Source organism: Sus scrofa, chromosome 3 (genome assembly GCF_054392235.1).
Source record: "Sus scrofa isolate SSC_HxYL_T2T_F1_AM1 chromosome 3, Sscrofa_HxYL_maternal_Yorkshire_Landrace_v2.0, whole genome shotgun sequence".
Lineage (NCBI taxonomy): Eukaryota > Metazoa > Chordata > Mammalia > Artiodactyla > Suidae > Sus > Sus scrofa.
This window is the reverse complement of record NC_139385.1, coordinates 87,535,740-87,552,483: the sequence shown is the minus strand read 5'-3', so window position 1 is coordinate 87,552,483 and position 16,744 is coordinate 87,535,740. Positions and strand designations below refer to the sequence as shown.

At 42.3% G+C, this 16,744-nt stretch overlaps 1 long non-coding RNA gene across 16 annotated transcripts in view; it reads left to right on the top strand.

The window, feature by feature from the left end:
- LOC106509797 (uncharacterized) overlaps nt 1-11,867 on the top strand; it is a 114,191-nt gene extending 102,324 nt beyond the window's left edge. For 5 of the 16 annotated variants that reach the window (XR_014839711.1, XR_014839701.1, XR_014839709.1 and 2 more), the window contains 2 exons: nt 3,739-3,862; nt 4,761-6,181. This is a non-coding gene — a long non-coding RNA (uncharacterized LOC106509797). Of the gene's footprint in view, nt 1-3,644; nt 3,863-4,760; nt 8,035-8,510; nt 8,799-10,381 lie in introns of those variants that run through there. The other 11 variants (XR_014839704.1, XR_014839699.1, XR_014839698.1 and 8 more) reach the window with 7 other exon arrangements.
- Nucleotides 11,868-16,744: the final 4,877 nt, after the last annotated feature.

The following is a 16,744-nucleotide window of genomic DNA, read 5'->3' as shown; positions in this document are numbered from 1 at the left end:
CTGATGAAGTTGAGAGGAGGAAGAATGAGGGAGATAAGATTTCATGGAGAGAAGAAGTTCCCGTCGTGGTGCAGTGGAAACGAATCCGACTAGGAACCATGAGGTTGTGGTTCGGTCCCTAGCCTTGCTCCGTGGGTTAAGGATCTGGCGTTTTTGTGAGCTGTGGTGTAGGTCGCAGACGCGATTGGGATCCCACATTGCTGTGGCTGTGGCTGCCAGCTGTAGCTCCGATTGGACCCCTAGCCTGGGAACCTCCACGTGCCTTGGGTGCGGCCCTAAAAAGCAAAAAAAAAAAAAAAAGATTTCATACAGAGGCAATATGGATGTAAGTGTTGGCTAAGATCTTTTAAATTCATAAGTGGGTTTGTCTAAGGCAGCCCATGGTGACGTAATCAAAGGAAGGGCTTTGTTGGGTTAAATGGGGTCTTTTTTAGGTTATCTGAAAAATAGTGCTTCACAACAGAATAAATATGAAAATTTGTTTTTGATAATATTAAAAAAGAAAAAAAATTTTTAAATTTAGGTATTCGAATAGACTAAAATATATATTTTGTTTTTAAAATCCCTTTACAAAAATAGTTTTGCCCACTAAATTAAACTTGGAAAGAACTTCAAATTTGGTATTTGATTTGAATCAACCCAAATTCCACCACTTCAATATTTTAGTATTTATGCTGACATTTACATTCTCTTTATGCATTTCTATCGCATCCTGAGCTTCTACCTTTCATGCTTTATTGTTACTCTGTTTTCCCTTCTAGGCCATCAGCTCTGTGAGGACAGTGGCTATGTCTTTCTAACTTACTATCTTTCCTCAGTCCTTAGAGCAGAGCAGGTACTTAATAAACACTTAGGGATTGGCTACATTGTTTGGAATATACAAGGTAAAGAAAAGAGCCAGGAGCAGGAAAATTAAGTTCAAGCAAAGCTCTATGCCATTGGAGACTATTGGCAATTTGGAATGTCAGTGTCCTGCTGTTCTGGGTACCAGTTACCACAGAGGGCAGAATCACGGTGCCACTTGAGTGCCGCAGGGCCTGTGCCAGGTGAAAGTTCAGGGAAGCTTTCTATGAGTGTGTTCAGTCAGTGCCAAGGAAAGAGAGCACTTAGTTTTCTGAGCTCTAATGGGGCAACCAAGGAAAGGGGGCTTTTACCTGAAGCTTCAGAATTAGGAGTGAATCATCATGGCTTCCAAGTTTATTGGAGCCATCTCATACTGAATCACATTTGCTTCTCAAAAGAAGGAACTATTTTATTTCATCATGTGCAAAATACTGATCACAAATATTTCAGGCAATAAGAAAAAAAAATCATCAGTTATGGCAAGCGTTGGAAATTTGTAATTTGGTGACCTCATAAAGATGTGATCATTCTAACATCATGTTTCCAAGCATTATTTTATTAAGCACTCCATTTATAGGGAATCGTGTAGCCAGAATTTATTGTTTGTTTAGGTTTTTCCAATGCCCTCATCACTGAGGTCCCTGGTTGCATGTGTAGAAGATTAAGAGGTACAATAAACTAAAAAGAATAGACCAAGCAACACATACTAGATCTGGGCCAAACCAAATAAATATGTCTACTTCTAAGTCCTGGAGTTCAGCGAGAACAAAAGCAAATTCTCATCGATAAAATAAGTAAAATTTTCATAAGAAAGAGATTCAACTTTAATTTGATCTGCGTTTGCCCAAGTTAAACGATTGTTTAATCTAGAAGCCAGTTCATAATTACTTTATATTTTCCAATTATACTTTTGAAAATAATATGAGCTACAAGGAAGCACAACCAAGAAACTAAAAGCAAAATTCCCCCAGGTGTGAATGAAGGCCAAGCCATGTGTTTGCAACTCAGAACAAATGATCTTAAAAGCCTCTTTATGGAGTTCCTATCATGGCTCAGTGGTTAATGAACCTGACTAGCATCCATGAGAACTCAGGTTCGATCCCTGGCCTCACTCAGTGGCTGAAGGATCCGCCATTGCATGAGCTGTGGTGTAGGTCACAGATGCAGCTTGGATCCAGCGTTGTTGTTGCTCTGGTGTAGGCCGGCAGCTACAGCTCAGATTGGACCCCTAGCCTGGGAACCTCCATATGCCGCAGGTGCGGCCCTAAAAAGACACACACACATAAAAGCCTGTTTACACCCACCGTGAATAAAATTGACAAGAAAAAATACAGCTCAGTGCGCTCTGCAGCATTTCCTAGTGTCAGATTAAAAGTCAAATTCCCTGGGTTTAATTTTTTGTTGTGTGATGCTGAATGAATTTCTCAAGCTCTTTCTGCCTTAGTTTTCTCACCTGTACAATGGGGACAGTGATAGTATCTCTTTGGGTTGCTGTGAGGAGCCCATGAGCTAAAGCATGTGATAGGTGCGGGATAACAACTATATAAATATTAGTTGTCATTATTATTAAAGAGTGAAACGAAGCACCTACCTATGGTCTCATCTTCTTTTGTCTTGAGAACATCCTCATCCCTTTTTGTGGTTTTGGTCTTTTTTTCCCGTCCTCCTTTCCTCCAAGAATGCTTCCCATGCTCTTTGCTTAACCAGATCTCATCTCTTTCGACTTGCCCTAGTAAACTAATCGGCGAGGGCCAGAAAATGGCTCAAGGCTCATTCCTCTGCAAATTAGTATTTTTGTCTTTCCTGACATTCTAGAATTAGCAAGGGCACTTGCAAAGACCTGATGCACTTTAGAAATCCATAAGAAAATAAAAGCAGTCTCAGCCAACACGTCTCTTCTTCAAATAAACCTCCCCAGAGCGCAGGAGACAGAGGACCTCATTTGGCTATTATTCTTCAAAAGGCAGAATCAAAGAAAAACTCTCCATGTGAGGATCACCGTGGACACTACTGTGGGTCAAGAACCTGAAGGCAGTTGTTCCTTCCGGGGAGATCTGAAGGGAGAAGCTAGTTGTTCTTTGTGTTGTCTTTCCACTTGCCATGTCATCATGGCACAGCCCTGCAGTGGACAGGGGTCTCCGGGAGCCGTGCGAGCCAACATCCTGGACTTCCACCCAGGACTCAGGGACCAGAACACGCCTGTCACTTCACTGCTGTCCTGGCACCATTATGCCATCCGGACAACCACGGCTGCGTCCATGCGGAGAACTGGTCCAGGTGGCGTGGCAGGGTCCCACGCAACCCTTAAGTCTATGACTCTCTTTGCTTGTTTTACTGAGAGAGCACTGTAGTCTCTTCTTCCAGTTCTACCATCTTGAAAATCTAGCCCTCAAACAAAGAAGTCTTCTCCCTGGGGCTTTCTTCTGAATTTCTTTGCCTTTGGCTGTGACACTGGAGGAAGCTTCTTAAAAAGAAAGCTTTATCTCCTCCCAGGCAAAGCTGTAGGAATCTTTCTACGTGAATTTGGACCATGTTATTTCCCAGTGTAGAATCCTTCAGTTGGTGTGTAGGTTACTAGAGCAGTATATGCATGGCATTCATACCCTTCACATGGGCCCCCGGGGTCCACTCCCCTGTGGGTGCCCTGGGCTCTGACCCTAATAAGCTCGCACCTCCCCTCCTTTGCCATCTCTTCTCTTCCCCATGCCCTGCCTTTGGATGGATTCTTTCCTCTGAAGTTAACAAGTTTCTTTGCTTTCTCTGCTTGGCTAAACCCTTCTCCATCTATATTTTAAACTTAGGCATCTTGTCCTCTGGGAAGCCTGTCCTGAACCTTGGAGGGGGACGAGATGGCCCTTGTCTGTACCCTCTGACCCTTCTTGCGTCCCCTTGCAGCATTGGTCATGCCATATTGTACCTGTCTTTCGGTGTTCCTGCTGCCCGCAGGCCTGGAAGCTTCAGACAGACAGGATCTTGCATTTTGGCTACTCCTGCACATGGCCCAGAGTCTGGTAACCAGGTCAGTAAATGTTTACTGAATATGTAAATGAAAGAAGCCTTAATTTGATAAGATCTTCCTTATGGTAGTTTGGGACGCCATAAACCTAGAAGAGATTACTATCAGGTATTTGCAGCTGGTAGAAAACTGTCCCCAAAGAATTTAGAGAGGGCAGACCTAAATCAGACAATAAAGGTATGATGATTTTTAAAAACTGGAAAGGGTGGGAGATAAGATGCAGAGGCGACTGAACCTGGGGAGGATTTCTTCAACAGGTAACACACCCAAATGATTCAGCTTCGAGACCGATGAGGTGTTAAATTCTGCTTCTGGGGCCAAGCAGTTCATTAAACTCATACAAATCATGGGAGGAGAACTTGTCTGCAAGCAATCCCTGAATGAACCAAGAATGTGGTAGAAGCTGACAAAATTTTATTATTATTGTTATTAGCCAACAATGACTATTGTTATTAGTTATGTATTGAGTATACCCACTAAATGGGCATATCAAAGGATGCTTCTAAATCATTACCTCATCTATTAAACCCCATAGCATCTCTGTGATGTAGGTAATATGAGCCCTACTGTGTGAACGAGGAGACTGAGGCTGAGGCTGAGGAAGATTGAGCAGGGAAGAGACAGCACCCACAGGGCAACTGCAAAGGCTGATTAAAGGAGGGGCAGCCTCACTTATTCTGCACTATTGCTCCACGGGGGGCAGCTTGGTTCTATTCTTCGGGCCCATTTGAAGATGCTCATGGACCAACCAGAGCACATTCCCAGCAGAGAGGCTGATGAGGACTTAGAGGTGACCATGAATCAGTCCTTGTCTTCTCAGATTCCTGATTCATCTGAGAAATACAAAAAGAAGCCAGGTAGATAGAAATCTGAATGTCGGCTTTTTTTTTTTTTTTTTCAGAATGAACTTGAGTTGCGGTTAAACAGACATGCGAATCCTGCACCCCCACTCCAAGCACTGAGTATATCTTCCAGAACCATAGCCTCTGCCTGGGGGAGGACTGAGCCTGCCCAGCAAGCTCACCGCAAGCTGGGAGAAGCCCAGACTCTGCAGGCACGTGGTTCTGCAGAACGAGCCCTGGATGGACTCAGGCAGGCACACCCAGTGATCTCTCCTAGATTCAACAATCAGGCCAGCAGCTGGTGTGACACTAAATCTTCCCAGAGAAACATAAACCCAGGAAATGACAGCCTTGTCCCTAGCATTGGCCTCAATGCTCATTGACATATCGAAGAAACTAAAGGGTGAAAGGAGGTGATGGTTAATTTTATGCATCACCTTGGCTGGATGATGGTGTCCAGTTATTTGGTCAAACACTAGTCTAGATGTTGCTTGAAGGTAGTTTTTAAAGGTGGTTAAAATTTAACTCAAAATATTCCGAGTAAAGCAAATTGCCCCCCATGGTATGGGTGGGTCTTATCCAATCAGTTGAAGGCCTTAAGCACAAGGACTGAGGTTTCCTGAAGAAGAAATTCTCCTCAAGACGGCAACATCGACTCTTACCTGATTTTCCAACCTGCCTTACAGACTGCAGCCTTGCCAGTCCCACAACTGCATGAATCACTTCCTTCTCTCAATCTCTCTTTCTATTGTGTGTCTGTGTGTGTATTCGCCTTCTGGTTCTGTTTCTCTGGAGAACCCTGCCGATACAACCGACTATGTTGAATCTGTAGCAGAAGAGGTAGGGTGATGGCCATGAAAGCCATGTTCGAGTTTCTAATGGGTTCTCTAGGATGAGGTCTTGGGCTTATTTAATGTGTCACATCACTCTGACTATCTTGAGATGCTTGAGTATCTGAGATGCTTTAGATAGTGCCTGATGGGTCTTATCAGTGGTGCTACAGAAAAGACGCTCATGTTACAAGAAAGCTGAATCAGATGGCTGCCTGCTAGGGGTACTTCAAACTGTTTTGAGGACACTGACATTATCTAATGCTTCTGTTAAATAATTATAATGTGATTCCCCCCCCCCTACATTTTAACATTTGTGACGTTCTTTCACGTCTATTAATTTACTGGTTTTCCCATACCGCATAGCACATAACTAGGCAATTATGAAACTGAGTTGAGAATGTAATAATGGCAAATTAAGAACCAAATTTCAACTTTAAATTAACTTGTATTTCTCTGTTTTCTTCCCTCTGCTTTGTCCCTATGTATTTCTTTTAAAGTACTCATTTTTTATGACCAGCATGTTAATAATGTTCTATTATTCCTTGGTTATTTAATTATAAATTAAAATACATAACTCACAGGATTTCTGACCAGAACAAAGCAAGAAATGAAAATACAAACGAGAAAGTAACCTAATTTGGAAATAACATTTCCCTGAAGTCAATTACATTGTTTTCATAGGAAACACAACTGGAAGGAGGAATCTGTCTGTTAAGTTCATCCAGAAGAAGAAAAGAGGTAGTGGAATATAAAAAAGCACTGGCTTTTTAACTGCTAATGAACACCAGCTTTATCATTTCTAGGGAGGAGGAGTTTGCTTTTAGTTTTCCTCTTCCAGTGAAACATTTTACTGCCTCCTGCCTAGCAAAGGGACTTGGACTTGAACCTGAGACTTGAGACCATGTAAATAGCTGGTCTGGAAATTTCTAGCCGATTCCATCCCCTGTCCCTCTCGCATGGTTACATGCCCTCCCTTTTCCCTCTGAATTATCCTGTCAACATTCTTGGTCTTGCCAGCGTGGCCACAGCCTGTCCCAAATGCATTGAATGTGTGTATATAAACGTGGGAGTGAGGTGGGGCTGGGGCTTTGGGGGATGGAAGTGATTACGGGGAAAGGCCAGTTCAGAGAGCTCTGGGCTCCTGACTGCAGTAACCCAGTGAACAGGGCAGGTGTAATTTCTCAGGCCTGTCTTTATCAGTCTGTAGACCTGGATTCCTGGAACATCCTCCCTCTTGATCTGCAGAGCAGGGATGGGTCAGCCTGGGCCTCGCTGCAGTATGGCCTCAGGGTGTCCAGGCTGAGGCCAAGATGGGTACTTGCTTGCTGGTATGGGGTGCATGGGTATTCTCCCACCCCCTTCCCATCAGGAAGGACTGGGGTGAGTCTGGGGGCCTGAATGGGAGTCCCAGACCCGCTTCTCTTGGGCTGGGTGACCTTGGGCAAGTCTCATCTTCTCTGGGCCATCTGTGGATGGATGGGTCAGACGGTGGCCACTTGGGGACAGGGAGCCAAGATGGCGCTGACCACACCGACCTCCTCGCTCCCCTTACCTGCTATTGTGCACTGAGGACTTAGCGGGAGATGTGTCCTCCCACCAAGGGCCTCTCCCACCAGAAAAACAAGTTTTTATAAAGTGAGTGATTTCTAGGTTCATGTCCAGCTCTGAAATCGCCAGGCAGGCCTCGACGCAGCGTCCTCAATTTGAAGCCCTCTGGTGATTGGGTTTATACATCCTTTCAAAGGTCTGGAACCCTCCTCTGAAGATGTGTTTTCTGGTGGTGGGTTTAGCAACTCTATTTTTTCCCCCTTAATCTATTTCCTTTTACAAAGAACAAATGCCCCCAAGTACAATTTGCACCCAGATTACTAGACTCTCAACTTAAAACATTACCAAAAGCTATAATTTAGAAATTCTTTTATCTATCCCGAGCTAATAGCAGTTTTGCATGTCTTGATATTGTTTTCATATGCTTCCTTAGCCCCCTCCCCTTCGGTTATTATCTCTGGAATATGTGCGGGCTTGTTTAATTTTAGTGCTGAATTTGGGATATGGAAGAGATTACTCTTAATTATATTATTTATTGAAATGTAATATCTTTATAAGGACCTTCTGTGCTACAGAAGCAGTATGCTTTTTTGGGAGGACATTGCAGAAAGTTTGCAGAGGTGAGGATCTGAATGAAATAGGATCTAAAGCCCCAGGAAGGATCTATTCCTCAGCATCTCCAGACCAAATTCTCAGATACTTCCCGCATCACGAAACACTCACCTTGGCCTGGTAGCCAACCAGTTCAGTACTGTTTTTCTCCAATTCAAGGAACCCCTTAGGCCTTTTCTAAAACAATTGCCCAGGGAGATTAATGCGTATTGAATTGGGTTGAGTTGATTGGGTATTTTCCCTCTTGTTGGCCTGGTGATTGTGATCCTGTCTCTCAACCTGCACCAGGCAGAACCAGAGCCCACATGACTTTATTTATTTCTTTAGTCTTTTTAGGGCTGCACCTCCAGCATATGGAAGTTCCCAGGCTAGGGGTCAAATCGGAGCTGCAGCAGCCTGCCTACACCACAGCCATAGTAACGCGGGATCCGAGCCACGGCTATGACCTATGCCACAGCTCATGGTAACACCAGATCCTTAACCCACCGATCAAGGCCAGGGATTGAACCTTCATCTTCATGGATACCAGTCTGGTTTGTTAACCACTGAACCATGATGGGAACTTCCCACATGACTTTAAAAAAAGATATAATGCTGGTTAAAAAAAAAATAGAAAGTTAGGAGTTCCTCTTGTGGCTCAGTGTGTTACAAACTCAACTAGCATCCATGAGGATTTGGATTTGATCCCTGGCCTTGCTCAGTGGGTTAAGGTTTTGGTATTGTCATGAGCTGTGGTGTAGGCCACAGATGTATGTGGCTTGGATCTGGCATTGCGGTGGTGTAGGCTGGCAGCTGCAGCTCCAATTCAACCCCTAGCCTGGGAACTTCCATTTGCTGTAGGTGTGGCCCTAAAAAGAGCAAAAAAAAAAAAAAAGAAAAAGAATAGTAAGCAAATCCTTGGTCAAACTGTGCCCCCAATAAGAAAAAAAAATATTCCATCTCATCAGATTTCTCACTTTGTCCGTAAAATGTCCATATTTCTTTGTGCCTGCTAGTTGGTCAGGACTTGGAAGTAACCAGCTTTGGGACTAGGGCCCAGACAGTAAATGCTGTGCTGTTATGAGAGCAGGACTGGCTCCATGATTTGTGGGGCTCACTGCAAAATGAAAATGTGAGGCTCTATGTTGACCAATTATTGGGGATTTCAAGATGGCAAGGATAAAGCGCTAAACTAAGCACAAGGCCCTTTGAGGCTTGGTGCCTTGTGACTACACAGAATCACCCTTTGTGCAGCCGGCCCAGGTTCAGGACTGGGAAGCATCCATTACCTCCTCTTCCTTCCTGGGCCCACATTTGTCTTGGAGATCTGCATCCCCTTCTCCCGGCTCAGGGAACTGCTTCCCTCCTTCCACATTCACTCCACATTTGAGACTATCTCTAAGTAACATGCATGTGTTGGTACCAAGTAAATCACAGTGCCATCGACTCCTCAAAGGCCTGATGAAAGGCCTCAGAGGAGAGGCAGCCTCATGGCTCCCAGCAAGGCTGCTCTGCTCCCTCTGAGCTACCCCGTGTGCACATCCTCAACCTCGCTTCCAACTATGGAGTTTTCTCTTCCTTTGAATCTGACAAAATCCTTTGTAATTCTCCTTAAATGTTCCAGGGCTTTTTCCCCTTTTTCAAATCATTGTTCTCAATGCCTGCCAAATGCTTTAGATCTTCCCCTCCTTGTCTTTATTGTAAATACTTTCCTTACTCGTCAATAGCAATATTATGGCTATACATAGTACCAAAAATCTCTACAGCTATCAGGCTTTCTTTATCCTTCTGTTCTCAAAGAATTTGTCTCACTCTATTAGTGTTTATGTAATTCTTCTAATAGAATGATTTTTAAAAACATTTATTGAAGTATCGTTGATTTACAATGTTGTATTAATTTCTGCTGTACAGCAAAATTATTTGGTTTTATATATACACACATTCTTTTTCATATTCTTTTCCATTATGGTTTATCACAGGGTATGGAATATAGTTCCCTGGGCTATACTGTAGGAGCTTGGTCATCCATTTGCTATATAATAGTTTGAGTCTGCTAATCTCAAACTCTCATTCCATCCCTCCCCCTCCCCCTTGGCAACCACAAGTCTGTTCTCTATGTCTGTGAATCTGCTTCTATTTCATAGATAAGTTCCTTTGAGTCATATTTTAGATTCCCCATATGAGTGATATAATTTGGTATTTGTTTTTCTCTGTCTGACTTACTTCACTTAGTATGATAATCTCTAGGTCCATCCATGTAGCTTCAAATGGCATTATTTCATTCTTTTTCATGGCTGAATAGTATTCTATTGTATATATGTATCACAATAAGATGATTTTTTGGAAAAGGAAGCCTGACACCTATTCATAATCTCTTCTATAAAGGTTATCTGCTACTCCCACTGGCATTATCTGATGTCTAGCTAGAACCTTGTTTTACTTTTCTGATTGAGTGTGCTTCCTTTATTAAGGTGTTCCAGGGTGGGCCTGTGTGCCTAATTAAAAGAACAAATTGGAGTTCCTGTTGTGACTTAGTGGAAATGAATCTGACTGGCCTTGAGGATGTAAGTTGGATCCCTGGCCTTGCTCAGTGGGTTAAGGATCCAGCATTGCTGTGATCTGTGGTGTAGGTCGCAGACACGGCTCAGATCCTGTGTTGCTATGCCTGTGGTGTAAGCTGGCAGCTACAGCTCCAATTGGACCCCTAGCCTGGGAACCTCCATACGCAGTGGGTGCAGCCCTAAAAAGAAAAAAAAAAAAAGACAAAAAGAAAAAAAAAAAGAGAGCAAACTATGGATTTGAGGCCACTGGACTTTTATGTAGATTATTTTCTTACTAATTGTTACATAACTTCTGTTCTGATAACAGCATTGTTATTCTTTCTCTTGGTGAAAAGATGTTCGAAGGAAATAACCCATTCCGTCTGGCTGAAAATCAACTGAGCACATTAGTGCTTCATAGCTTTTCATCCTTCCCACTCTAGACACATGTTCACTGCCTTTCCACAGGTTCATTGCATTCTTTCTCATAGACTCTTTCCACCTGATAAGAACGTTCCCTGCTGTCTTCCTTGACATCTCTTTCTTAAGCTCTTTTCCTACTTAGCAAAATCCTCTCTTTCTAGAAGGAAGGATTGGGTAGTGAAAAGAGCATGCCTGGGACCTGGAGTTATTAGGTTCCAGCTTGACATACTTCTGCAACAACTCATGAGCTTTGAAGACTTAGGCAATCTCCTGGTCTCTGTTTCCATAGTTGCAAATGAGAATAATAAATGGCACTTTTTTTCACCGAGAGGCCATGAAGGTTACTTGAGTTAATACATGTCAGAGTTGTTTTGGCTATTTTAAAATGTATGTTTACTACTTTTTCTCTGTGTTGTTCATATTCTAACTTTTACTTTGATAGATTTTCTCAGTTCATGACAATAATACATAGCCTGTTTGTAGTTTAATTTTAATTATATATTTACTTTTTTTGACATTAATTTTTTGGTACTGAGCCAGGTTTTGACCTTTTTTTTTTAACCCAAGGAATTTAGAGTTGAAAATAAAAGGAAAAATTATAAGGAAGAGACTTAAGTATAGTTCAAGTCCTAAAGTATGCTAATTAACACATCTGTTTGCTGTTGGAACATCTGGGAAAGCAACTACATAGAAATTCTCTTAAAAATGATTTATCTAAACATTTGTGGAAGATTCAGGTGTGTGATTTTAATTGCACAATTAATTAATTATTGCTGAGGTTCTCTTATTTCTTCACAGCAATCAACTTAATATAATATGCACTGTAGTCTAAATTATGGTACAGAAGAAAATTAATAAATGTAGCATCAGTTTTTATTTTTATTCTAAAAGTCTGTTTAAACTATTGTTTTTGACATTAACTAGATTTTCTCCATTTCTTTTTTCCTTTCCCTCCCTCCTTCCTTCCTTCCTTTGGTTTTCATAAACAAAATACAATAAGGAGAACAATGTTATATGGAAGAACTTTATCTCAAAGTATTTAAACTGTGAAAAAATGAAAACAAAGAAATGGACAGCAATAGCCAATTTGAACTCTGTCTATGAATTAACTTGGTATACAAAAAAAAAAAAAAGACTGCTGATACTGTGTGTGTATATATATATATGTATGTATGTTTGTTTGTAAGAAATCTGACACATTCATGCCCAAAGAAGGGTTCATTCCTTCAGATATTTTGTTGATTGTCTTTGTCGTTATTCCTTATCACTTTAGGTTAGTTATTTTTTTTCCAGATTTTTACCAGGTTTTAGTGAACTTACCAATTTTCAGTTCATATATCACATGTATATGAGCTTGATACAGTCTTGGGAGTGGTAAATGTCATTATCCAAAGAAAACTATTTGAAAGTCACATCTTCCCATCTTCCAATGTAGCTGGTACCTAATGCAGTGTTCTCCATTGGTCTCTCCTTTGGGTGAAGACCTCAAAGGTTTCTGATAAAATGCAAAGAGGCTCTTGAGAAGAGTATATCATAAAAACATATTTACACATTAATAATTTTACTTAGGTATTTAGCAGCAGAAGAATGGGACTCAGATCCAGTAAGGTGGGGTTTAGAGGAAGTACAGGAGGTAAGGACAGGGCCTTCCAGTTTGAGCTTATACCTTTCCCTTTGGTGCAGGGGCAGACTAGAGCCCTGTGTATCTCTTTGGGGGACAGGTTCTGACGGGAAAGGGTACCAGAGATAAGCCTCATCCTTCACAATGTATCTTAGAATGATGGGAAACTGAACAAGCACATCTACTTGGGTCAAGTTTAGAGGAGGTATGTAGTTCAAGGCAGGGCTTTGGAACCCTGCAGTCCCACCTCCCCTGCTGATAAAGCTGCATAAGCCGAACAGTTACCTAACATCTCTGAGTTTGTTTTCGCATCTGCCAGATGTGGATGGCAGTATCTATTGTTCTGGATTGCAATGATGATTAAGGGGATAATGTTTATAAAGCATTTACAACCCCGCCTCTACTTCATAAACATCGATAAACTGTTAACCTACATGACCATCTATATTGATATCTAATTCTGTGTCTCTTAAGATGCCTTCAATTTTCTGTAACAGAAAAACTGGCTTCAAACTTAACCATAAAGACTGAAACCATAATGAGGTTGACAGACTCAAATGGAAAGCCAAGTTGGACAGTCTTTGGGGTTGGTTTGTTTTAGCGATTTTAGGAATATCAGCTCCCTTGAAGTTTCCTTCTCTTCATCCTTCTTTCTGGCTTTAACTTCATTCCAAGGCTGGCATCCCTTTGTGGTTGGTAAGTGGCCACAAACACTTCCTGGATCTACCTGTTTCCCCATCCAGGAAGCCTCCCAAGAGAGGCAGAAGTCTCTTTTTCCAGAGCTCTCTCTGTCTGTGTGATCCGTCTCGCTCCATGGCCATCCCAGACCTGAAAACTGGGACCAGGGGAAGGGATTATAGTGGTGAATTTATGCCTGAGTCACAAGCTCCAACTTGACATCAGCTTCCTCCCAAACACAGGATTTGTAAAGGGGAAATGTGGCTACCTAAGTCAGCGGGCATGAGTGGTGAGGACACAACCATGGTGTCAATTGCGGTGGAAGCACTGCCAGCAAATTTAATGACTGGAGGAAGGTGTTATTTCCCTGGAGGGGGTAGGTCTCAGAGGTCACATGTGGAGAGGCTTTGTTATCACAGCTCTAGTGAAGACCAGAACCCAGCGTCCTAAAACTATACTGGATCGCCTCCCACCACATAGTTCTATCCCTCTAGATCTTCCTGCTGTGTCCCTTTCTGATTTTATACCTGGGGAAATGCAGTGTCAGAGACTTCACTTCCTCGAAAGTCTAATGAAAGGTAGTGCTAGAACTGGCAGCCCCTCAGCCGTCTCAAGGCATGTTACATCATTCAAAGCACCAGTGGACAACCCAGTTACTAGGCATCTTGTTAGAAAATGAATGGTTGTTGTCATGAACCTGAATTCTTCTTTCAGCGTTGTTTACAAATGACAAATTCCTGGAAGCAAATTAAAGGCCCACCAAAGGGGCAATACATCATATTTGCAAAATTAAAAACAGTGATGCAGATCTGTAACAGTGATGGGAAGCTTTATATATGTGTTCACCAAGCTACAAGTTATATGAAGAGAGCTATGAGGCGTTCCTGTCATGGCGCAGTGGAAACGAATCTGACTAGGAACCATGAGGTTGCAGGTTCCATCCCAGGCCTTGCTCAGTGGGTTAAGAATCTGACATTGCTGTGAGCTGTGGTGTAGGTCGCAGATGCGGCTCGGATCCTGAGTTGCTGTGGCTGTGGTGTAGCCCGGCAGCTGTAGCTCTTATTTGACCCCTGGCCTGGGAAACTCCATGTGCTGTGTGTGCGGCCCTAAAAAGCAAAAAAAAGAGAAAGCTGTGAAAGCTAAGATTAAAAGAACATGGTATTAGGCATTCCCACTGTGGCACAATGGGATGGGGTTGTGTCTTTAGAGCACTGGGACGCAGGTTTGATCCTGGCCCCGCACTGTGGGTTTAAGGATTGCACATTGCCTCAGCTGTGGTATAGGCCACAACTGCTGCTTGCCCTGGCCCAGGATGCAGAGGGACAGCCAAAAAAGGAAAAAAAAAAAAAAAAAAAAAGAAGAACATGGTATTTGCCTCTGTGTGTGCATGTATATATTGATATAAACGCTTAAATATCTTTAAGAATACTGAAGAAACTGTAGATAATAGTTGTTTGGGGAAAGAAAGAGGGATCTATCTGACTGAGACAAAGACATTTTTACTGATTGATTTTTTAACTAATTTATTTTTTTTAAACTCACATATACTACATTTTGGCTTTAAAATATGACTTCAAAAAAGACTTGTCTTCTTAGTTTCAGAACTTGGGTATCAAACTAGGTTCTATTACCTCCGAGCATGGTGATCTTAGGCAGGGCCCTATATTTCTCTGAGCCTCAGTTTCCTCTGTGAACTAAAGACGATGATGTTTTTTCATACAAGATTATGTAGATTAACTGAAAAAAAAAAAAAAAAGGACCTTGAATGCGCTTTTTAAGCTCTCAAGGGGCACCCAATTGCCAGTCATTACTATGTTGCAGCATTTTTCCAGATAATAATTTCCCTTTGCTTCCCTAGCACCCCCCCACCTCCACCCCCATCCCTGCTTTCTTGGGTCACAGCCTCAGGGAGGATGCCTTTGGCATTGAAGTGTAAATAATCTATCTCCTTAGAGTTTCTGGCCGGCAGCGGAAGCATTGACTGGGAAGAGAAACGGAGGGATTCAGGAATCAGGGAAGATCTAAATCTGATTCCATTGGCCTTTTTTTTTTCACCATTTGATGAACATTTTAATTATGGCAGCTGGATTTGGTTTTCCTGCATCCTTGCATAATTGTGGAATTAGGATTCAACACTTCTTACTTTATCTTCACCTATCTAGAAAAGATGGAAAAGTCTGATTGCATTTACTTGTTCAACCAGGAGTCATTGAGCACAGACTGTGTGCAGATACTGGGCTGGATGATCAGGACAATCCTCCTGCCCCCTGGAGTTTACAGTAGAGCTGACTCAACCACTGTTTATTAACTAACTATTGGGCATAGTAATCAGCATTTTTAAATAAAGGATAAACAGAACCCTTAGATACGATAACTCCTTTCGCTGCGGTTACACTAATACCCATGAATGCATTTCTAGTTCTTCACTGGTAATACAGAAACAAAGCACCCACCTGCCTGGAGTTTGGATGTACCTGTACACCCATCCTGGACATATTTTCCAAAGAGCAAAACAGGTAGGGGGCCACAAGGAGCTAAATATTGGGTTTCCCAAGGGTTTCCCCTCTAACTTGGGTCTATAAGTTTGATCCTTGGCACATCCAGGCAGGAGCAGAGGGCTAATAAGAAAGGTAATGAGAGAAACTGAACGAGGAGAGATCCCTTGGAGACAAGAAAGACATCTTTTTAGGATTCAGCATCATGATGAGCACTTGGGAAGAACCACAGATCCTGAGCCAAACTTGGGATCTTCCTTCATAAAAGGACCATGATTCATACTCACTGACTTCCTTCCCCCACTAACCTTCCCCCCCTCGCCCTCTCCTATGAACTCCCCTACTCCCAACAGAACTTCCCATTAGAGAACTCACATTCAAATAATTTAGGTCTGAAAAAAGAAACCTCTTGTTAGAACACAGACATCGTTGACAATTAGCCAGGATTCCAAAGGGGGGAAAAAAAGGGAGGCCCGGGCAAGGTAAACGCATTTGTGTTTATATAGCGTGTGATGTGTTTTGAAGTTTTCCCCAAGGAGAAAGGCCCTCTCTCCAACTTCAAAAGCCATTTTCATGTTTTTGAAATTACTAGAAATTATGGGCTAAACCCCCTTCACACGTAATTTATTTCACCCCGTATCTCATATTTTGTGATAACATGCAAATACCATATGTTGCACTTTCTCTTTATGGATGGAGGAGGGAAGCGGGGAGAACTGGCAGAATTATCACTAGGCACTGCAAAACCTTCCATTGAAATCCGCATTCACCGTGGTGACGTTTACTGGTTATGGCAGAGCTGATCAAGTGCAGATTTTCCTGCTGCTGAGGCTAAAATTGCAAGCTGCTCATAATGCCATCAGATGCTGCTGGGTTCTCAGCCAATGAGAACTTAAACACTTCCCTCCCTCCCTGCTCTCCTTGGCAGTGGCAGCCCCATGGTACCTTTGGTCCACACTTTACTGTGTTTGAACTCCATTGACCGCACGAAGTACTTTCCTGAAATCAGTGTATCTCCCATCCTCTCACGGGTTTCAAATACTCAAATCAGAAGGCGCAGTGTATTCCCAGGACCTTGGCTTTTATTTTCCCTAACAAGTATTTATTTTCTTAGACAAAATGCTCAATATTTAGGAGTATATATTATTCATAAGATCGAGAGAAAAAAAAATCACATCTTATATTTTGCTATTCTCTTTCATCTGAGGCAAAATGTTTTATGCCAGGCCAAGGGAGACAAAAAAACATAAAGCCATTATTCAACTCCTGGCTGCTTCAATTATTTTTCTACCAACAATGGTGAAAAGATGTGAT